This window comes from Haliotis rufescens, unplaced genomic scaffold (genome assembly GCF_023055435.1).
Source record: "Haliotis rufescens isolate VD_foot unplaced genomic scaffold, xgHalRufe1.0.p SCAF_5, whole genome shotgun sequence".
NCBI classification, from domain to species: domain Eukaryota; kingdom Metazoa; phylum Mollusca; class Gastropoda; order Lepetellida; family Haliotidae; genus Haliotis; species Haliotis rufescens.
In genome coordinates this window covers 19,362,150-19,386,884 of record NW_025964223.1, presented here as the reverse complement: position 1 = coordinate 19,386,884, position 24,735 = coordinate 19,362,150, and the positions used below count along the sequence as shown (strand labels likewise).

The following is a 24,735-nucleotide window of genomic DNA, read 5'->3' as shown; positions in this document are numbered from 1 at the left end:
AGCAATATTCCAGCTATATGACGGAGGTCTGTAAATAATCGAGTGTGGACCAGACAATCCAATGATTGACACCATGAGCATCGATCCATGCAATTGGGATGTGATGATATGCATCAACCACCCGATCCCGTTAGTCGCCTCTTCCGACAAGCATAGTCGCCCCTTTCACAGCTTCAACACCGGATCTTCACGGGTTTCACGTGGAATTCATGCACGCCTTGTTAGTTGGTTTGGTCGGCGCAACACCTTCAACTGTGGTGAGAACTTGAAGGCAGCAAAGGCTCTTTGTTGAATATAAAAAATATTATACAAAATCAATTCCACTGATGATGTGTTGTCGACTATGTGAGATGAATTTCGCAATAATGACAGGTCATTTATATGGTGCAAGAATTCAAACCACGTCAACATCAGTGTTCTTCTATTGAGTGAATCTGAAGTTCTCGTGACTTTATTTGCAATTGATGCCTGGCTCTGGAGGCGAAAGTTTATTCTCGGTGTTAAGTTTAAACCCAAACGTTCTAAGGACTAAAGAGTTGTGTCCCTTTAGTCGCACAGCGCTAACACGAACAGGGCCAAAAAATAGAAAAGCGAAGAATATTCTTCGGAGAGATGATCAGCAATCGGAATGTTGGTATATACTGCAATCGGGACCAGCCTCAAACAAATTATACGTATTTGTTGACACACAGGAACTGATTGAAGTTGTTTTATTAGCTAAGGAACACTAATACAATTTGATTAACTTATTTATCATTTATTTTCATAGTTATCAACGTTATTTGAGAGGGTGATGCATGATAATTGACTTCTTGGATATCACAAACTGCACCGACTTTCTTAAACTAACGTTTAGTCTCTGAAAAAATATAATTTGATAAAAACAAGCAGCTACATTTATATTGAAAAAGGAGCCCCAGTGAGATGGGAGATTCAGAACCTGAGGAAAATCTAGACTTGCTTCATTTAGGGCTATAGCATCACAAAAAGGACAGGGTGGAAGGAAAATGATAGGGCTGAGGGGCCGTGTGACAGGCTACGGCTTCTAGAGGCGAAGGTTTCGATTGAAGGAAGTGCTGTAAAATATTTAGAAATAGACAGCTACGTGCATCCCTGCCACCTGGGATCTCCATGTAAAAGTCTGCATGTCAGGAGTGTATGCTCGGTTGTTTGTTTGTTTGTTTGTTTGTTGTTAAACGCCGCACTCAGCAATACCCCAGCTATGTGACGGCGGTCCGTAAATAATCGAGTCTGGACCAGACAATCCAGTGATTGACATCAACATCGATCCATACAGTTGGGATACGATGACATGCATCAACCAAGTCAGCGAGCCTGACCACCCGATCCTGTAAGTCGCCTTTTACGGCAAGAATGGGTTGCTGAAGACCTATTCTACCCCGGATCTTCACGGGTCTGTATGCTCAGTGGTAGAATGGGTGGGGCTAGCCGTTGAGTAGGTAAGTGGGCGAGAAAATATGATTAACGCCGTAGTTTTGGTGACAGCGGACTGTGACTAGCCACCCACCATCCTCTCACTCACCTACCATCCACTTACTCACCAACCCGTCCAAATCACTCACCCACCCTTCGGTCCCACCCACTAACTCACCCGTCCAGCTAACTGAGCCACCCGTCCGCTCACCCATGCTCTCCACTCAACCACGACATCGACGACGAGTTCAGACTCGGCACCATGCACACACGTGGTCACATCTCACAACTCCGTCTACAGGGACATAGTTCATAGAGGTCACCTTGTTAACTGTTTATCCGTGTGTAATGACGTTTACCAAGAGACTTGTGTTTTTTAATACTCAAAACTGTCAGATATCAGTTATCACAATCAGACGAACTATATATGTACATGAAACACTTTTAACGGTGATTGTTTTCAAGTTGACGCTTTGTGTAATTTTCAGATTTTTTAACGTTAAACCGATGATTTACGCCGTGCGGTAAGAAAATGGGAATTTGAAACTACGATTAAGAGTAGGACGAATTCTTTACAAGAAAAACGCGTAGCGAATGAGCGAATGAGTTGGGTTTAACGCCGCTTTTAACAGCATTCGAGTTATATAACGACGTGTCAGCTTAATGTGGGAGGAAAGCCCGAAGTGATGCAGGTTTACCACTTCGGTGAAACCCACGAGCACGGGTATGGTGCTAACAAACCTAGAAACATAATCGGGGCGAACCGGGATTCGAACCCACAATCATAGGTTTCGGGAGCAACTCTGCACAGCGAATCGCGGCGCCTTAGACGACTGGGCCATTTGAATTGTGTATGGAGGGTGGGTATTTGTATACTTACAGTATATCATAATAATGGTATTGACTGGTAAACGTCCTAAACCCACTGTAAAACGGGTTAATTAAATCCGAGCGAGATCAGAAATAATTGCTCCTGTTAGTAATTTTATGATAAGTTATTTATAAAAACAAATAAATTACACCTTGTGTTTTAATAACGTACTTAGCCTGTTTGGGTCGAATGGGGACATAGTTTTGGTATTTTTGGCCGTGCTTATTATACAATGCGACGTTATCGTTACAAAAAATTGTTTCATACATTGATATGGTTTCATTCCCTTTTTCTCTGGAATTCCCCTTTTCAAAGCTGTGAACATTGCTAAAAATAGATGTAACGTAATGCTAAAAATAGATATGGGGATTCCTTTTGGTGCGCCATCTAGTGGTAGGTCAGCACGAGGTCAGGTAGCAGACAATGGCGGAAGTGCTTTGAATATGGATAAGAAGCTAACTCCGTAGATTTGAAAAGCAGAATTTTAAAGAGATCAGTGAAGAAGATAAGTTGTATAATGTGACAGTTTTATTAAGATAGAGGTAAGAATATTTTTTACATTAATATTGTGAAATTAAATGACTGCCTTGTTAAACGTGTACGCACCGTTTGACATTCTAACATGACCTCATTTGAAATTAAAACATGGGAGATTTTGACAGAATCCCCAATGTGGAAAAATATTTTACGTCGTTCATATCCAACTATCAATTCGCGATCTAAATGCAGTCACAATTATGTATAAGCATTACACTTCAAAGGACGACAACAACCCCTTTAACATGTTATTTACGTTCAAACAGGTGCCCGTTTTTAATCGCATTCGAACTGAGTGTCGTATTGGTCACGTCACAAATATTCATGTTTACAAATATAACAACTCGCAGAAGTATTGTGTGTCAGACAGTAGGTATTCTCTTGCAGCAAAGCACAAATGCGTTGGTAGACTGTCATTTTTCACATCTTGATGACAGTTTCCAGTTAGGGCCAGGTATTTAAATACCCTTCTAATTGTAACACACAAACATCCCTGGATGCCATTATGCTGGGTTTGTTATCACAATTCGCTCTGTTCTGTTCACACATGGTACAGGTTGCGGGAAGACAGTGAATGATTTTACTCAAAATATTGCATCTTGAGTTTGTCATAATTCAGCAGAATTACAACATAGGCCTTTTAGCATAGTTAAGTGTTACCATTTATTATATCAACAGTAAATCTGCTGTTTTCATGGCAATATTTAATACACAATGTGCTTATAGGGTGTACAAGTTATTTTATTTTCAGAGTAAGATATGAAGATGTTATGAATTGTCACAGCGATACAGGCTTCCTTAAACATGTTAAAGCTTCCTGCTTAAGTGCTTTAATCTAGGGACCCTCTATATCTAGAACCTTCAATTTTGCGGTCATGCCAAGGGCCCCTTGACTTTAATGCTTATTTCCAAACACTACTGATACTGATAGAATGTCTGTTGTGCTGGACAAGCAGGTCCCAACCAAAGCATGTAAAAAATGATGATTAATATGGCAAGAAAACAAAATATCATGCAGGGTTGTTAGGATTACTCATTGTGATGAGTTTCCGTATGTGGTAAAATAATCAACAGTGCCCCAGAGTTAGTGTCTCAACATGCTCAAGGGTTGTTGTGCCTTCAATGTTTTGGACCCTTGAAGATCCGGGGTAGAATAGGTCCTCAGCAATCCATGCTTGCCCTAAAAGGCGACTATGCTTGTCGTAAGTGGCGACTAATGGGTTCGGGTGGTCGGGCTCTCTGACTTTGTTGAACTGAAGCATGTCATTGTGTCCCAATTGCGTGGATCGATGCTCATGATATCAATCACTGCATTGTCTGGTCCAGACTCGATTATTTACAGACCGCTGTCATATAGCTGGAATATTGCTGAGAGTGGTGTTAAACAACAAACCAACCAACCAACCAGGTAGTTGCTGCTGTTTTTATCCCACTGATATCCAAGATATGTGTCAAGTTGTGTACATTTTGACCATGATGACATGACGTATGTCAAGTTGTGTACGTTTTGGCTATGATGATGACACGTACGTCAAGTTGTGTACGTTTTGGCTATGATGACATGACATGTGTCAAGTTGTGTATGTTTTGGCTATGATGACGTGACATGCGTCAAGTTGTGTACGTTTTGGCTATGATGACATGACATGTGCCAAGTTGTGTATTTTTTGGCTATGATGACGTGACATGTGTCAAGTTGTGTATGTTTTGGCTATGATGACGTGACATGTGTCAAGTTGTGTACGTTTTGGCTATGATGACATGACGTGTCAAGTTGTGTACATTTTGGCTATGATGACATGACATGTGTCATGTTGTGTATGTTTTGACCATGATGACGTGACATGTCAAGTTTTGTATGTTTTGGCTATGGTGACGTGACGTATGTCAAGTTGTGTATGTTTTGGCTATGATGACATCACATGTGTCAAGTTGTGTACGTTTTGGCTATGGTGACGTGACGTATGTCAAGTTGTGTTTGTTTTGGCTATGATGACGTGACATGTGTCAAGTTGTGTATGTTTTGGCTGTGATGACGTGACATGTGTCAAGTTGTGTACGTTTTGGCTATGATGACATGACGTGTCAAGTTGTGTACATTTTGGCTATGATGACATGACATGTGTCATGTTGTGTATGTTTTGACCATGATGACGTGACATGTCAAGTTGTGTATGTTTTGGCTATGATGACATCACATGTGTCAAGTTGTGTACGTTTTGGCTATGGTGACGTGACGTATGTCAAGTTGTGTTTGTTTTGGCTATGATGACGTGACATGTGTCAAGTTGTGTATGTTTTGGCTGTGATGACGTGACATGTGTCAAGCTATGTATGTTTTGGCTATGATGACGTGACATGTGTCAAGTTGTGTACGTTTTGGCTATGGTGACGTGACATGTGTCAAGCTATGTATGTTTTGACCATGATGACGTGACATTTGTCAAGTTGTACAATTTTCCCATGATGGCGGGACATATGTCAAGTTGTGTACAATTTTCCCATGATGGCGGGACATATGTCAAGTTGTGTACAATTTTCCCATGATGGCGGGACATATGTCAAGTTGTGTACAATTTTCCCATGATGGCGGGACATATGTCAAGTTGTGTACAATTTTCCCATGATGGCGGGACATATGTCAAGTTGTGTACAATTTTCCCATGATGGCGGGACATATGTCAAGTTGTGTACAATTTTCCCATGATGGCGGGACATATGTCAAGTTGTGTACAATTTTACCATGATGGCGGGACATATGTCAAGTTGTGAACAATTTTCCCATGATGGCGGGACATATGACCATGTTGACATGACATGTGTCAAGTTTTGTACATCTTGACTAGACCCGTGAAGATCCGGTAATAGGTCTTCTGCAATCCATGCTTGTCATAGTGGCGACTAACAGGATCGGGTGGTCAGGCTCGCTGACTTGGTTGATGCATGTCATCATATCCCAATTGCATGGATCGATGCTCATGATATCAATCACTGGACGTCTCCATGTAACATTTGTCAAGTTTGGTACAACTTGATCATGTTGACATGATGTTTATCAGGTTGTGTACATTTTCATCATGTTGACATGATTGACATGTGTTAAGTTTTGTACATTTTAACTATGTTGACATGATGTTTGTCCGGGTTTTTGTACGTCTTGACCATGTCCTGTGCCATTTTCAACTCCCTGTATCATGTGTCCTCTCCCTTCAGTTTCATGCATCCCATGTCTTCTTGCTGTAAAGGGCGACTTTGTCACTGGAGGTGACTAAAGCCTCAGTCACACAGACAATGCGACCGCGATGCAACATCCTGGCGACCCAAATATTTGACAATCGCAATAAGGTTTCAGGGGTCTCTGAAAGGTTTCACTGAGGTCGCTGAAAGCTTCCAGAGCGGTCGCAAAACCCATTCGGTCGCAACCAGTCTTTTGAACATGCACAAGAGACTGGCTGCGCGCAACCGATTTGGTCGCTAGGAGGTTTCATTGGTCTCCTAGAGGTCCCCAAGTGGTGTTATTTAAACCGCTGATTGGTTTCCACTGTGTGGCGATCGGTTTCTTCTACACAAGGGTGTTGACTCTTGCAACCTAGTCACGACCTATCAGTGATGAGGCAGTGATCAACCGGCTCTTTATCGGTGACTTGTTGTCGATCAGTTGCAAAGTCGTTTCCAAGCGTGCGTCGATCATTCTCCGTTGGGTTTGCAACATGTCACCATCTGTTGCATTACAGCATCATTTTGTCATAAGTACTCAGAGAGTTCACATCCATTATTTCCATTCATCACTATGGACCGTAAAGGAAGGAAAATAAAAGAACCAGAAATTGTAGAAGATACAGTAGAGACAACTGCTGTGAGGAGGAAGAGCCAGAGATGTCCGATGTTGACAGGCTCCATGCGGAGGTAACCCACGAAATCACCACGACTTTCTCTCTCCAACTCTGCCATCAGATTCTCATAGTCTCATAGCTGTGGGGGGGCATGGGTGGCCCAGTCGTCTAAGGCGCCGCGATTCGCTGTGCAGAGTTGCGTCCCTTGGGCACGCCAGAAACCTATGATTGTGGGTTCGAATCCTGGTTCGCCCCGATTATGTTTCTAGGTTTGTCAGCACCATACGCGTGCTCGTGGGTTTCACCGAAGTGGTAAACCTGCATCACTTCGGGCTTTCCTCCCACATTAAGCTGACACGCCGTGATGTAACTGGAATAGTGTTAAAAGCGGCGTAAAACCCAACTCACTCACTCACTCACTCACTCACTCATAGCTGTGGCCTTCTTGCGATCCAAGGTCTCAGCCAATACTGCCTTCACCTTATCCTTCTCATTCTTCTGTACATCGACATGGCAGCAACTGCAGCATTTTTATTTATTCTTTGCAGGCGGAGCAACTGCAACTGTTCTGCTGTTAACATCTTGACAACTTGCAAAGAAAAATATTTGATTCAGAAAAGCACCCTTTTATTATGCATTATGTTTTGATCGGTGATCGATCGACAACTAGTCATCGACCAGTCCCCGTTAAGTTGCAACAAGTCAAAGAAGATTCGCTGACTAGTCACCGGTCTCAACAAGTTGCAAACATTTCGCCGTACCTGCGGTGAACAGTTGCCGATCAATCACTGACAAGTTGCAAAACCTATCGCTGATTGATCGGCGGTCATACCCTAATTCCAAATATGCTGATATGGGCAGAAGTAGTTGCACCGGTTTCAGCGATCGCCATTCAGTCGCAAAGGAAATCAGTCGTCAAGAGGTTGCATCGTGGTTGCATTGTCTGTGTGACTGTAGCTTAACAGCATCGGGTGGTCAGGCTCGCTGACTTGGTTCATGCAATTGTTATCGTATCTCAATTGCGTGGATCGATGCTCATGATGTCAATCACTGGATTGTCTGGTCCAGACTCGATCATTTACAGATCGCGTCATATAGCTGCAATATTGCTGAGTGCTTCGTTACACAGCAAACAAACAACAACAACAACATATTATATGCCTTCTTCGGCTGCAAGCTCCATACCTGGCCATAGTCTCAACAGTTGTTCCGGGGTTCGATGCCCAGCCGCGTCATACCAAAAGACGTTAAAAGATGGTACTTGTTGTTACCCTGTCTGGCACTCGGCATTAAGGGGCTTAAACAAGGACTGGTCGGCTCGGAGTCAGTATACTGTGTCTGAGTGGGGTATTCATGTTAAACTGCAGCATGGTATCTCAGTGTGCTAGCACTATACAATCGGCATCAGTCTGGACAAGTACAAGCAGCCACACACACACACATACACGTGCATGCATGTCGCTATGTAAGTGCAATAATCTTGGACGCGACGTTAAACTCCATTACACCTCACCTCAACAGTTGGCATCTGTCAATCGTTTGCTTCCGATGGCACAAAAACGTTAAAAATTATGGAATAAAGGTGCCCCTTGATTTAAATACTCCCAAGGATTCACCATCAATGATGTAAAAGGACATTGACCCTTAATTTAGAGCACTGCCTTTTCTCACATCGTGTTGAGGGTTTATTTCCGGAAGCCGTGTAATGAAGCCACCAGTTTGTGGTACAATGGACCAACATCATCTTGACCCACATCTTGGAGATGGGTTGTTCTGGAAGCTGTGTAATGAACCCACCAATTTGTGATATCTGTACCTTGCAATAACATCACAACCATGGCTCTAACATAAAGCTCCAAACAAATTGAATAAGTGCTGTCCCCACTAAATATAGCCTGCGACCTAGAGGTCCTTCTCTGGCCTGCGTTTCCCAGCGCTTCTACCACTGCAGGGTTAGAAACTAATAGTTTTCCTCACTAGTCCTTATAATGATAACATATAGCAAAACCCTTAAAAAGGGCAAATTTCTACTAGTCCTTATGATACCTTTACCATTGGGCAGTTTGGCAAGGACTATAGGACTAGTGCCAATTTCTAACGCTGACCAGAGCTGCAGTGTTAGAAATTAAGGTTTGTTTCTATAATATTTATACCTAGGGACAACAGAAGCCTTAAAGGGCTGTTTGATTGGGGGTGTTGTTTTTTGTGGGGTTTTTTTTCTTAAAATTTCAAGATGCTATGTAGAAATTTCAATGTATGTTTCTTGAAATCTTAACGCTTATTGAAATTTCAAAGAAAAACAAGCGGCCCTCAATGGCTTCTGCCAGGGACCCCAACGATCTCTAGTCTTTGCCACCAAGGTTATAAAACATGTGGAAGGACCCCATGACTTTCATACGTTATATTGGCCCCTGTGATCTGACGTTATATTGACCACTGTGATCTGTTAACTAACTTCATATATAGTACATGTAGTAGGTAAAGTAGCATGAAAGGTTGCACTGCCAGTAACCCAATAACAGTAATCAGTTGATGCCCTTGCCCCATCAACATGATCAAGGTGCTGAAAATAACTTGGCTGATATTCATGGCTAGCAGTAGCTGTCTAAATTGGTCAAGTTTGTCCCGAGGTGACCGACAGTCATGCTTGAACCAGTTTCAGAAATTTGAATCACCATGGTGGTCCATTGGTGGACATGTGACTTCAACAGCTAGGCCAGTAAATTCATGTTTGTGACTAGGGGTGACTATTGGTCTGGAAATCACTATTGCGATAACTATTGATATTGAAAGAAGCTATTGCGATAACTATTGATATTGCAAGCAACTATTGCGATAAATATGGATAGTTTTCAGTGTATCATTTTAGATGGATTTTACATTTTAATTAAACCTTGGAACTGTAGTTTCCTTTGAATCTGATAACCATAACAACAAATAAAAAGTAAAGTTTGAGATATGATTGATTTGTTTTTTCTTTAATAATTTAAGAAAAAGAAACTTCCACATTACCATGTGTAAATAACTACCACTCATGATCAAAAGAAAAACAAATTTGAACAGCATTGCATGTATTTTATTGATATGGTAAATACAATCGAAACTATCGATATTCCTAACTGAAATCAATACTATCGATCAGAGCCTGATTTATTAATTGATTTATTGACTTTAAGTGCTTACCAATAGCAATATATCGATATTTCGATTTATCGTGACACCCCTATTTGTGACATACTACCTCTTTCTGTTTCCGGCTTAGTTTACGAGAAACATACACAAGGTAATCTTAATCACCGGACGTAAAACAATCCCTAGCAGAACAGAAAATATAATTTAAATGGTAAATCAACATGTCTCCGGATTTTTTATCTCAAGTTTCAAATTTGTACATGACCAGGTTTCTCATCACCTGTTCGTTTACCAAATTCGCTGAAGGGGTACAGTGTAAATTATTTCTGCGCAGAATATTCAATTTTTTTCTTCTTCAAAATACTGAATCCGCTAGAGGGGGTTGCGCATTATACTTGGGTGCGCACTCTACTCAAGGAAATATGGTATATGCAAAAGCTTGATCACGGCTAGGGCCCTCTATGATATAGATCACAGAGATCGATAGACGTTAACTAAATATAGATCAATTATTGATAAATATTGGTGAAGGAAATTTTAGCAAATATGCAAGAAAATCCCAAAAGAAATCAACAGATTTCATGCCACTTGTGAGCTGTGACACACTTATGCATGGATTACTTTGTGAACGTTTCAGATATGACAAAAACAGTTGCTTTCCGTCCTCAACAGTTGTCATTACTGACAATGACAAGTCTCTTTTGGAAAAACTAAACTTTATTTCATCACGATAGTTTATGTGAGTTATTATCGATGACAACAGTTTCATATTGATTATTCTTAATTTTTCTTTCCATCGTCGGTCATTCCGATTATCGATCTTTTTAACCAGCCCTAATCATGCTAATTACAGCTGCCATTGAACTTTTTTATTTATTGGAAATTCAAGGAGTGATCTATCAACTTAGAAAAATCGCGATATATAATATAAGCTTAATAATATTAATATCATAAAGGGAGTATTTTAAAGGATACAATATCTTTTATGTTTATGAATCGTTTTTTGGTTTTTTTGGTTTTTATAATGTTGATACAACAGTCCGCAATATTCCATATCTGACGATCACGGTGGCCTGTAATTGAAAGTATCACGGCAAAACGGTGGTTGATCACTATCGGGGTACAGTGTCTCAGTTTTACACAGTGCACTGAGTACATGAAGATCTCGTCTGGAGATGGTCTAGTGACCTGGTGAATAGTCCTCTTTAGGTATATCTGTTTTATAGCCCTGGGTAATATTCTTGAGACATTGATCAGTCATGTCAAGGGTCGATGACCATGGTCATGGCCTGATAAAATGTTTCACTACAGGTCACTGAGACTTTGTATGTGTTGCAGAAATAGACGGTATGAAATGATTTCAAAACTTCCCTGTCCTGAGTACCTTTTTAACAGAGATCCAAGTTCATAGGTTACAAATAGGTTACATGACCAAATAAATTAAGCAAAGTATCATGGCTTAAATTTGCAGAAGTCAAAGTATTTTTTGCCTCTAGTAATGCAAAGGAGTTTGTCTCGGCATTAGGGCTGGGACGAGTCCAAATTTACTACCCGGGTACCCATCCCCCTATTACCCGACCCTACCCGGGTACCCACTGTAGGTCTAAGGAGATGTCTCATAATGTCCGATTGGGAACATTTTTAGGATAGACCTGGCAAAACGTATTTAGATACATGTATTAAACAAATATCTGGTCATTCATACACTGAAGTTGAATTAAGTTATATCTTTATTCAACCATATGAAAAATCAGAAGGAATGGGTGCATAGTCAGAAAAAATGCAAACATTAGTGACTTGTAGTGCAACCATAGAGTTCTAGATAATTTTTCCATTAAACAATATATCACGTGACTAACCACGGGTCCGGGTAGTCCTGTGGGTACCCGGGTCCTACTCAGTACCCACCCGACCCGAGTACCAGAGTTACCCGTCCCAGCCCTACTCGGCATCTATAAATCTATTGGCCACTGTCAAGTTTGCACAACTTTTTAATTGCTTCTGGCATATCCCAGCAAGTAACACGAAGTGTGCCACTGGCACCTGTATCATGAGTATCTAGTTCCTGTACAGGTTCAGGTAGTGTAAAAAGTCGTCCATATACACCCAGTGTTTGACATCATTTTAAAACCCAACAAGACAGTTGGGCAGGTGACCTATAAGTGCATCTTCCCGAGGCAAGAGAGATGTTTCCACCCTTGCCGAACTAGGCTGGAACTCCTGGGCTTGATCGTAGCGCCACCAGTGGCTATTACGAGTAATCTTCTTTCTATGCCTCTCCTATTGACCAATCAGATTCAACCTCTCGTATCAATTGCATTTGCTTCAAACAAAACAGTGGCGCCCAGTCAAGACAATCTGATCGATAATCAAGATCTCTATTGTGATAAAACGAGTCTTACATCGCGAAGTGCATCAAATCACGTGAGCACCTTGATTAAAAACATGAAAAGATATAGAAAATATCTGTTGACAACAAGTTAGCGGTGCACATGCTTTGCAACTCCTGCAGTCGACCGAAATCTGCATGACACTTTACGAACCGGATTTCGATTTCGGTGCGTGATTTGATTGGACTATGCATAGACTCGTTAGTCCAGCCAAAATGTAACTCCATAATACCAGCCTAGTTCGGCAAGGGTGGTAACTGGACTTTTATAGTCAGTTAACTCACTTGCCTCGGGAAGATGTATAAGTGTTGCTTGCCCATCTTCATAGCTACCTGCCTGCATTCAGACAGTATTAATATTGACAAATCGCAAAAGATAAGAGACAAATCGCATCTTGATTCAGTTGAAATAATGCAAACAATTACTTGAGAATCTACAAGGAGTAATAATAAAACTGAATCTATAAGGAATGGAGAGTTACGAGGGTATTCTCCTACTTAATACACATCCTTACTTTTACACTTTGACAAAACATTCTCTTGTGCAAAAGGGGCGGTCGGGTAGCCTAGTGGTTAAAGCGTTCGCTCGTAACGCCAACAGCCCGGGTTCGATTCCCCACATGGGTACAATGTGTGAAGCCCATTTCTGGTGTCCCCCGCCGTGATATTGCTGGAATATTGCTAAAAGCAGCGTAAAACCATACTCACTCTCTTACTCTTGTGCAAAATATTTGAAAAGTGAACCAGTTCTCTTTGTAGTCTGTATTTATACTGGGTGAGTCGACCTTGCGTGATGGACGAGAAATGCATTCTCTGCCGCTGTTGCATAACTATTAGCATGTAATAACAAAAATAGCCTATCAACAAATCTGTACTGCTATTACACGCTCTGGTTATTAAAAGTGTTCCTTGTCTATCCTGCTGTTTGCTTTTAATGCAGTTTACTAATTTTTTTCAAAATTTTATTCAATAACTCAGTTCATTTCGGAGAACCGTGTGTGAGCTATAGGCAGATCACACCAAGTCACCATTGTTTACAGCAAACGCGATGAGATTACTGCAAATGACGACTTGAAATGGACCTGACTTGACAGAGACTTGATACATATATCATAACTGCCATACTATGGCTCATTAAAAGCCGTGTCTGTTGTCCATGTTGTCGGTTGATTACTTGATGTCAGTATGTTGTTTTCGTGATGGAAATGTCACCACTGCACGAAGCCTTCATCATGTTTATGTTGTGATAGCTGATTTGGTAATCTCAAATTGTGACACATCAAACTGTTCCATACAGTAATAATAACCGCTAATTTACCAAAGTACTACACTTAGGATTATTTATGTTTTAATGTATATCGTATAAGAGCTGCAATTAAAATAAAAAGAGGGGGCGCGGGTGGCCCAGTCGTCTAAGGCGCCGCAATTCGCTGTGCAGAGTTGCGTCCCTTGGGCATGCCAGAAACCTATGATTGTGGGTTCAAATCCCAGCACCACACCTGTGCTCGTGGGTTTCGTGGTGGCTCGTGGTAAACGTCTAAGACCTGCATCACTTCGGGCTTTCTTCCCACATTAAGCTGACATGCCGTGATATAACTAGAATACTGTTTAAAGCGGCGTTAAACCCAACTCACTCACTCACTCACTCACTCACTCACTCACTCACTCACTCACTCACTCACTCACTCACTCACTCACTCACTCACTCACTCACTCACTCACTCACTCACTCACTCACTCAAATAAAAAGAAAATAAAACTTGCTTTTCCTGGTACTATAAAATGTTTCAGTTATAACCCTAGGCACGTCAGAAACCTATGATTGTGGGTTCAATTCCCGGTTTGCCGGTTATGTTTCTAGATTTGTCATACCATACCATACTCATGGGTTTCACCAAGTTGTTAAACATCTCAGACCTGCATCACTTAGGACTTTCCTCCCACATCAAAATGACATACCGTGATATAACTGGAATACTGTTCAAACTCACTCACACCAAGAATATTTGAAATAAACCAATTGGATCGTGATTCACTAAATCAATTTTCAGTGAACTTACCCCGGTACTCGGAATGCCCCCTAAACAGATGTATCATGATTCATGGTTCACCCACCTGTATATATAGCCTCTTGTCTCCAGGGGGCATCTGACATTGGTCATTTCATTATAATACTGACCCATGAAGATCTGGGGAAGAATAGGTCTTCAGCAACCCATGCTTGCTGTGAAAGGCGACTATGCTTGTCGTAAGAGGTGACTAATGGGATCGGGTGGTCAGGCTCGCTGACTTGGTTGATGCATGTTATCATATCCCAATTGCGTGGATCAATGCTCATGATGTCAGTCACTGGATTGACTTGATTATTTACAGACTGCCATCATACAGCTGGAATATTGCTGTGAGTGGCGTTAAATAACAAACAAACAAATAATTATGATACTACCAGGCGCCAAGGTATCCTTGCTATCAATGCTTCAAACACATAGTTTTTACCTACCCCCCAAAACCTGACTATGGCCTTGTCATAGGAGAATCTATTTCCTCCGTGTTGTTGTCAAGGAAGATGTAATCTGACAGCTAACAATGACAGAAGTCGTTATGTGTTACCATATTTGACGTAATAAGCGCCCAGGGTGCACTCAAAATTAGTAATAGGGGGCTCTTATTAGAATATTACTTTGGCGAAAAAACAGAGTTGAAAGATAAATTTTGTGGTTTATGCTGACAGCCTGAAATGTTTATATACGATAGATATATTTTTCCAGAATTATTACCCATAATTAAGGGTACATATAACACGCGAGTGCGTATTATACGCGAATAAATAAGTCTTATGTACATTGATCAATCGGAGAGGGTGCTAAATGGGATTGTTCACTAGCCAATATATAAGCAAATATTGCTGTTGGCGCTTATTAGAGTGGGGCGCTTATTACGTCGAATACGGTAAATGTTTTACTCAGTAACTGTGCTGATGAGAAACATAACCAAAAACTGTTTGGAAACATCTTTTCAACTGATTGAATATAAAAAATAAAGAGCACGGTCAATGTAACTGATCTTCAGGTCAAAGGTCACTAGTGAATAGTGAATACTTACGTGAATGGAGATGATCATTTTCTTCTAATAATACAACAAAATTTAGGATCATAATGAACAAGAAATACAGTGTTGCAAATTCCTTATTTTACCTACAGCATTTGTGTTGAATTTAGTATTGCTGGAATATCGCTAAAAGCATCATAAAAAAACATACTCACTTCTCTGGACAAACAAATTTAGGGTAATTCATGTTCAGGGCTAGTATATTTTACTGACTACAAGCCTGAGAGGCTGACGAAGCTGTGTATTTCTAAGGCTGGGTTGTACATGTGGGCCATGCTTTCCCTGCCACTGCCGTTATGGCCATATATCAGTGTTATTGCGTGGTAGCTACCAGCATAAACACTTTCTCTACAGTGCAACGATGAAGTCAGAAGGACAACCTCGAATGCTGGCTAAATATAGCAAATGAGTTTGGGCCAGTATCTATATATAACTGATCAATAATTCTCTACTGATTAAGAGTCTCTTAGTCTTATGAATAACCAGCGCTAACATCAGTGTGATCAACAGATGCTTGAGGATGTTAGAACTCATCTGCCTCTTATCATGATTATGAGGGTTATTTACTCAAAGCCAACATTAAGGGAATAATATGTGTTTATCATGTTTATTGATAACTGAAAATTCATAACTACAGTGTTTGAAATAACTTCAAGACCCAACAAGACTGTCGGGCAGGTGACCCATAAATGTTGCCGGCCCATCTTGGCAGGCAACATTTACGGGTCACCTGCCTGACTGTCTTGTTGGGTCTTTAAAGATACCTAACCCGTGAAGATCAGGGGTAGAATAGGTCTTCAGCAACCCATGCTTGCTGTAAAAGGCGACTATGCTTGTCGTAAGAGGCGATTAACGGGATCGGGTGGTCAGACTTGCTGACTTGGTTGATGCATGTCATCGGTCCCAATTGCGTGGATCGATGCTCATGATATGAATCACTGGATTGTCTGGTCCAGACTTGATTATTTACAAACCGTGGTCATATAGGTGGAATATTGCTGAGTGTGGCGTTCAACAATAAACCAACAAAACCAAATCAAGGATACCTGCCCGCATTCAGACATTATAAATATTGAAAAATCACTAAAAATAAGAAACAAGTCGCATCTTGATTCAGTTAAAATAATGCTCACAATTACCATGATTACTTGAGAATATACGAGGAGATATAATGAAATTAAAATGTAACTTGGCTTAAAACTATCTGCCAGACAGTCAGGCAGGTAGATGAAAATTTTATGCAGCCCAACAGAAAAGTTACCAGCCATGGGCAGGCGGGCCAGCAGTTATTTCAGTCACTGCATAACTATCATGATGGTTTCTCTCCTTATCTAACTGTTGATGTTCATCTCTGATGGGGTGGTGGGGAGGGGGTAAACAGCCAGACATTTCCCCAAACAGTTTCATTGTTCCAAAAGTTAAATTTGATTTTTATTTTAAAAAATAACTGTCAGTTTGCCATCTTCAGACTAATTAAGCGCACAACACTTTAAATTCTATGATCTGTGGGTGTGAGTGGTGTAAACTGTCAGCAGTATTCAAAATTAAGCATGTCATGACCCTAATGTTAAAATTAAAGAGTTAGAATGTCTCTAGATTCAAATACTATGGGAGCTGAACACGATAGCAGTTTACATGACAATTGATGAATGTAAAGTTTCCCTTTGTGTCTGAGAAGGCCGTATCACATGAGTATAGGATAACTGGAAGCAACAACAGTTTACTTGACAATTGATGAATGTTAAGTTTTTTCTTGTGTCTGAGAAGGCCGTATCACATGAGTATAGGATAACTGGAAGCAACAACAGTTTACTTGACAATTGACGAATGTTAAGTTTTTTCTTGTGTCTGAGAAGGCCGTATCACATGAGTATAGGATAACTGGAAGCAACAACAGTTTACTTGACAATTGACGAATGTTAAGTTTTTTCTTGTGTCTGAGAAGGCCGTATCACATGAGTATAGGATAACTGGAAGCAACAACAGTTTACATGACAATTGATGAATGTAAAGTTTCCCTTTGTGTCTGAGAAGGCCGTATCACATGAGTATAGGATAACTGGAAGCAACAACAGTTTACATGACAATTGATGAATGTAAAGTTTCCCCTTGTCTGAGAAGGCCGTATCACATGAGTATAGGATAACTGGAAGCAACAACAGTTTACATGACAATTGATGAATGTAAAGTTTCCCCTTGTCTGAGAAGGCCGTATCACATGAGTATAGGATAACTGGAAGCAACAACAGTTTACATGACAATTGATGAATGTAAAGTTTCCCTTTGTGTCTGAGAAGGCCGTATCACATGAGTATAGGATAACTGGAAGCAACAACAGTTTACTTGACAATTGACGAATGTTAAGTTTTTTCTTGTGTCTGAGAAGGCCGTATCACATGAGTATAGGATAACTGGAAGCAACAACAGTTTACATGACAATTGATGTATGTTAAGTTTCCCTTTGTGTCTGAGAAGGCCGTATCACATGAGTATAGGATAACTGGAAGCAACAACAGTTTACATGACAATTGATGTATGTAAAGTTTCCCTTTGTGTCTGAGAAGGCCATATCACATGAGTATTGGATAACTGGAAGACAACGCAGTATTGATTCCTTGAAATCATTGACCTGTCCCCCCTGTAACCTACAAGTACTCAATATCTGGTTGGACTGTGAAGCACCCAGGCAAAAACTAGCAATCTACTTATGTTGTGTAGAGATGAGGCTTCAAGCCCAACCTTGACCCCAGCAGAGCAATTGGCCTTCACTGGATTGTTTACCAGCATCGGTAGAGTGCAGGCAGTGGAGCAGTGTACAGCTGACTGTCGCAACAGGTGAATGTGGCAGAATACAGCTGTTTGTTTGTTTGTTGTTTAAAGCTGCCCTCAGCAATATTCCAGCTATGTGACAGCAGTCTGTATATTATCGAGTCTGGAACAGACCATCCAGTGATTGATATCATGAGCATCGATCCACGCAATTGGGATGATTCATCAACCAAGTCAGCAAGCTTGACCACCCGACCTCGTTAGTCACCTCTTACAACAAGCATAGTCGCCTTTTACAGCAAGCATGGGTTACCACTTTCCCGGGTCAGGCAGTCGGGCATTCTGTTTGAACACCCCTTCCTTTTTCATGTATCATTATGACATTTGATATGCAGTAAACGTGTATGTGTTATATGGAATATTATATTATGAAGGGTTTCTTATTTATGCATTTATTAATTTTTTGATCCAGTTATGTCCTTTGATCTTCACATAACCCTGTCTATTTGATTGTATTGCATTTTCAACACCCGTCCTCACAGCAATGTTGTCTCTAAAATGTCCTCATAGAATTCTTTTCTGAGTTTAACATGTTTAAATATGGCTATCATATTAAAAGTGTAAATTTAAAAAATTGCTTTCCAATTTTTGCGTGTATTATTGTTAAATTTGTAATTCATAAAAATGATGCACAATATATTTGACTGGGTTTTGTGGTAATTTGAATGACTTCAACCTGGGATGTATAAGATAAGTTGTGAATGCCTCTCCATGACTGATTGACAAAAATCGTGGTCCACTTTTTGTACCTCTACTGAGCTGGAGACACATGTAACAGTGTAATTTAACGAACAAGCTGTGAGGATGTCCGATGGGTAGAGACTTTTCTTTCCAAGCGTGTCATTTATTTACACTGATGCAGTGTTATGTGACTTCTTTAATCTGATATAATACAGATGTCATGATAACTTTACCTCACACAGTGGTACATATCATGGACCCGTGAAGATCCGGGGTAGAATAGGTCTTCAGCAACCCATGCTTTCCATAAAAAGCGACTATGCTTGTCATAAGAGGCGACTAACAGATCGGGTGGTCAGGCTCGCTGACTTGGTTGATGCATGTCATCAGTCCCAACTGCGTGGATCAATGCTCATGATATTAATCACTGGTTTGTCTGGTCCAGACTCGATAATTTACAGACCACCGTTATATAGGTGGAATATTGCTGAGTATGGCGTTAAACAACAAACCAAAAGATACATACCATGTATATGGTATACTTGAGTCATGATGCAATATGTCTCGCAATACTCAAATGAGGTTCCATGGCTAAGCTGACAGTTCCTCAAAATCTCATTGAAACCAGATCTTATTTTACCTAAGCAAAGATCTGAGGACATTCCATTACAGATAATATCCGAGTGACCTTTCATGAACCTTGACTGCCCTATGAAATTACTAACAAGAAGTCAACATTGGCCAATCAGAAAGTCACTTTTTTAGTTTTTTGGCGCTAGGTTCAAACTGACAACTTCTGTTCCAGACTACACTTTAAAAAATATTGACTCAACAGAGCTACAGATACACTGCGTCTTTGTGTAAAATACCCCTCAAAACTATTCAAAACCGTACAGAAAGGCATATACAGTAGAACACGGATATAACGAACTACTAGGGACCAGAGAAATCAGTTCGTTCTATTCGTTGTTCGTTATACACGTTTTTTCATTTTTCGATTTACATACGAAATGTGTAGTCTGTAATTTTACTTTGGCCTCGTTTCGCTGACTGCATTCTTGAAACGGCATCGTTCAGATCCGCCAAACTGTCAAAAACTGTTTGTTTTACAGACAAGATTACATGTACAGGTAAGATTAACACAATGCAAATTTAACAAGAGTGATCCGTCACCACTGATTGTATTGATCGCCGCCATTGTTTTGATTCGCCGCTGATTGCATACAGCCAATTGTCAGTGACACTTGACACTGAGAGATTTCTCAGTTCGCTATACACGTCGCTAATTAGTGATAAATGGGCTTGTCGGTGATCAGGTATCAGTTCGCTGTATCCGTTAGTTCGCTGTAGAGAGTTTGTTATATACGTAAACTTTATATGATATTATATAGGAGATAAATCGGGGATTTTTTAACAGTTCGTTGTATCCGTTTGTTCGCTATATCCGTGTTCGTTATATCCGTGTTCTACTGTATATGAAATGATAAACTCAGTTGTTTGAAAACAGCATGTGTACATACCAATGAAACTTTTTCAGCATGCGTACAACAGAGCTAATTTCCTAAACACAATTACAAGCTAATTTACTTTCCTAGTCGATCCTATATTTAGAACCGTTAGATACATCTAAAACATTATTTCATTTTTATCCCCCGGCATATAATGCAGGGGGGATATAGCGATCAGCCAGTCTGTCTGTCCGTCCGTCTGTCTGTCTGTAATCATTTCCTTTCGCGGGGCAGAACTTGAAAACCATTCAGTGTATTTAATCGAAACTTGACAAATCTAACCGTCACACACTGAAGTGGTGCCTTTTGATATTTTGGGATTTTTCAAATTTTTATTTTATTCAAATTTTTAGGGATAGAAGTTGGACATAGATTCCATTGGGGATGGGGTTCGTTTCCGGGGCAGAATTCGAAAACCATTCAGTATATTTGATGGAAACTTGAAAGATGTATCAGTCACATGCTGAAGTGGTGCCTTGTGCTATTTTGTAATTTTAAAAAAAATTATTTTTGCATTTAGGAATGTTTCAAAATTTCATTTTTCTGTGTATCCATGGACACAAGTTAGACTTTGCTGAAATAGAGGTAGATGTCGTTTCTGGAGCACCACGAAAAAACAGTTCAACGGTGTTGAATCAAACTTGGAACATGTATTATTCAGGGGTTGAAGTGGTGCCTGTAGATAATTTTTTTTCGTTTCCATGGCAAGAAGTTTGACTTTGACTACATCTTTAAAACTAATAGGTATTCTTCCCTGAAACTATACACATATATGACCAGTTTGTCATCTGGTGCCTTTTGCTATTTAGGGTTTGTTAGAATTTATATTTTTTCCATTTCCCTGGCAACAAGTTTGACTTTGACTGTTCATGTTGGTGTGTACCTGACATAGACATGATAGAACTACAAAGTTCCGAATCCCAATTCCATGGTATTGTTGTGATAGCTCAATAACTACTCTTGTATAATGAAAGACAGGTCAGATAGAAAATTTTCATCAAGTGGACTTAACAGGCAGATAATTTGTACTTTCAAATTTGTAGGGGCAGGGGGATTTGTCATCTTCTGTTTTTTAAATCTCTAAATGCTTACTCATTTTGGGAAAAACCCAATAGAGTGATGAATAGATGAGTGAAATAATATTGTTTACCCAATGAAAAATGTAATAACCCAATTAAAATAGAAACCTTGGAGTAAAAACTCAATTGCGCAAAAAGTCATCTGGACCTCTGCTCAATATTTGAAAACCGAACTAAATAACATTGTGGATGGCCTAGACCATGGCAGTCTCCCACGGGCTATGCAGAGTCTCTTCCATTCAATGTTTATCCCCTTGTAGCCAGAGATAGATGATGATTGTGACAGATTCAGTGGTACTGCACGTTACTGTTGTTCAGAAAGACCGCCTCCGTGGTCTAGTGGTAGAGCGTCCGCCCGGAGAGCGGAAGGTCCGGGGTTCGATCCTCGGCCGCATCATACCAAAAGATGTTAAAAGATGGAACATGTTGTTACCCTGTCTGGTGCTCAGCATTCAGGGGCTAAAACAAGGTCTGGTCGGCTCGGAGTCAGTATACTGTGTCTGAGTGGGGTATTCATGTTAAACTGCGGCATGGTATCTCAGTGTGCTAGCACTATAAATCGGCATCAGTCCGGACAGGTACAAGCAGCCACACAAACACACACACGTGCATGCATATCGCTTTATTAGGGCAATAATCTTGGACGCAACGTTAAACCCAATTTCACCTCACCTCACCTGTCGTTCAGAATATCCCATATTAACCTTTTCGAGGTTGCATGCTTAGAAAACACATTCTGACTGTCACTTTCCTGATCTTGTAAGCAACGCTCTGATTGGATGGATGAAAGGTCATTCTGACATGACCCGTAATGGGTTGTTAGATCTTTGTTTAGCGGTAGCGAGAACTAAGATCTGATTTTAATGAGATTGGCAGTTTGTGTTTAACTTGATTGGTTAATGTCGGTTTGTTCACATAGTTTTATGCAATCAGAGTGAGTCTGATATGCAGGAACGTAATGTTGGCCCAGGTTGTTAGCAGCCCAAGTTACTGCAAAACATAGTATATACAGGGGTTATCCAGGGTTCTTACTGAGTGCTCTTGACAGACAATTTGGAAACAAGTCATTTGCTCCAATTGGTCACGAGTCACTTCTGCAATGCCTTAACATTAGTTATAACAATGTAACATGCATTGAGAATTTGTAATTCCAACTTAGGAATGACATTTGCTGCAGACTTATCAGCCTTAGGAGAGATTTCTGAAGATGAGTCCCTGATGTATAACCTTTTGACAATCGATACAGAGTTGAAACATAGATAGATACATGGGTAGGTGTATCGTGTATTGTCAGGCCTAAATTCAGGATGCATCAGTGAATTTTGATAACCCTAAAATATGATATTTTTTAAGTTTCCGGTGAGCTGCAGAACCTGTGACTGTATTGTTTTTCTGCTAGGTGAGGTGAGGTAAAATGGGGTTTAATGTCGCGTCCAAGATTATTGCACTTATATAGCGACGTGCATGCACGTGTGTGTGTGTAGCTGCTTGTACTAGTCCGGACTGTTGCCGATTTATAGTGCTGGCACACTGAGATACCATGCCGCAGTTAAACATGAATACCCAACTCAGACAGTATACTGACTCCGATCCGACCAGTCCTTGTTTTAGCCCCTTAATGCCGAGCGCCAGACAGGGTTACAACAAGTACCATCTTTTAACGTCTTTTGGTATGACGCGGCTGGGGATCAAACCCCTGACCTTCCGCTCTCCGGGGGGGACACTCTACCACTAGACCACGGAGGCGGTCGATTTTCTTCTAAACATGAACCCGAAGAAGTGTGAAACTTTCTAATTCGAGACAAGCCTTCTGATGAACAGGCCATGTGACCATGTGAGATTGATATGTAAACAAACTTGTTCATATGTGTCATGTGTGTGAACTGAAACTGGGTTGATCTGTTTCAGGGATGCCGATGTTGTGTGCAGATGTAGTCGGCAGCCACGGGCGGTGACGGAACACACAAGTATGAAGATACACCAGTACAGTACAGCACTGTCACAAAGCCACGTCAGGTGACCATCAGGGTTTTGATGTTCAGGGTCTTGGTGTTCAGGGCCTAATTGCCTTAGTGTGCAGAACCTTATGGCCTTAGTGTTCATAGACTTGTGGCCTTAGTGTTCAGAGCCTTATGGCCTTAATGTTCAGGTCCTTATGGTCTTAGTGTTCAGAGCCTAATGGCCTTAGTGTTCAGAGCCTAATGGCCTTAGTGTTCAGGGTCCTTTGGCCTTAATGTTCACAGACTTAATGTTCAGAATCTTAGTGTCCAGGGCTGTATGGCCTAAATGTGCAGAGCCTTAGTGTTCAGGGCCTTGTGGCCTAAATGTTCAGGGCCTTAGTGTCCCGCCTTCAGGTTTTACTTTCAAGTAAGACCTGCTTTGAGATTTCATTTCTTTAAACATGTTGAACAATGAAGCAAGACCTAAGGTTTTACTTTGAATAATTATTAAGAGCTGCTTTGTGGTTATACTTTTGAACTCTATAATTTAATTTGCATCTGATATTTTTTAATCCCCCACCCAATGAAGTTGGTGGGGGGATATAGAAACGGGCTCCGTCCGTCCGTCTGTCCATCACGTTTCCGGAGCATTACTCAGAAACCATTCAATATGTTTTCATGAAACTTTGCAGGTCTATCAGGTACATGCTGAACTGGTGCCTTTTGCTATTAAGAAATTTTAGAAATTTATATTTTTTACGTTTCCATGGCAACAAGATGGACTTAGGTTCTGTGAGGGTAGGGTTCGTTTCCGGATATTTTTTAATGAAACTTGCAGGTCTGCTAGATACATGCTCAACTGGTGCCTTTTACCATGTTTTACTATTTAGAAATTTTAGAAATTTATATTTTTTTTATTTTTCCATGGCAACAAGTTGAACTTTTAGAAATTAATGAATTCTTCTTTTAAATGTCAAAAAATTCAACTTGATACCCATTTAACCTGTTAAAGGAATCTTATAAGTCATAATAAAGTTTTGTGTGTGCCTACATTTTGTGTTTGAGGTATCTCCCATAGCAGGTGAAACTGTGGATGCCTTCTACCAAGTTGTCAGTATGTGCCTCAATAATGGTTGAGGGTAGCTTTCATTTAATGACTTCATTATGAAATCCATCATCCCTACTTCTGCATTGATTATGACAGAGATGAGTGTGCGATAAGATGGCATACTTCTCTATGAAACCTTTTACAGTTTTCAGTTGATATGAAGACCTTTGTGCTGTAGAGTTTTAACATTCACATTTATGATATTGTCTTGTTTGATTTTTCACTTTATCATATCACATGGGATGACCATATTGTTAAAAAGCCACAACATAAAATGTGTGTGGCG

The 24,735-nt window shown here is 40.4% G+C and overlaps 1 protein-coding gene across 1 annotated transcript in view; it reads left to right on the top strand.

Annotated features, from left to right (window-relative positions):
• Positions 1 to 2,709: 2,709 nt before the first annotated feature.
• Positions 2,710 to 24,735, top strand: part of LOC124145258 (fibroblast growth factor receptor substrate 3-like) — a 41,254-nt gene continuing 19,228 nt past the window's right edge. The window contains exons 1-2 of the mRNA XM_046515002.2: positions 2,710 to 2,847; positions 23,310 to 23,417. The gene's annotated coding sequence lies outside the window, so the exon portion shown is untranslated. The remainder of the gene's footprint in view (positions 2,848 to 23,309; positions 23,418 to 24,735) is intronic.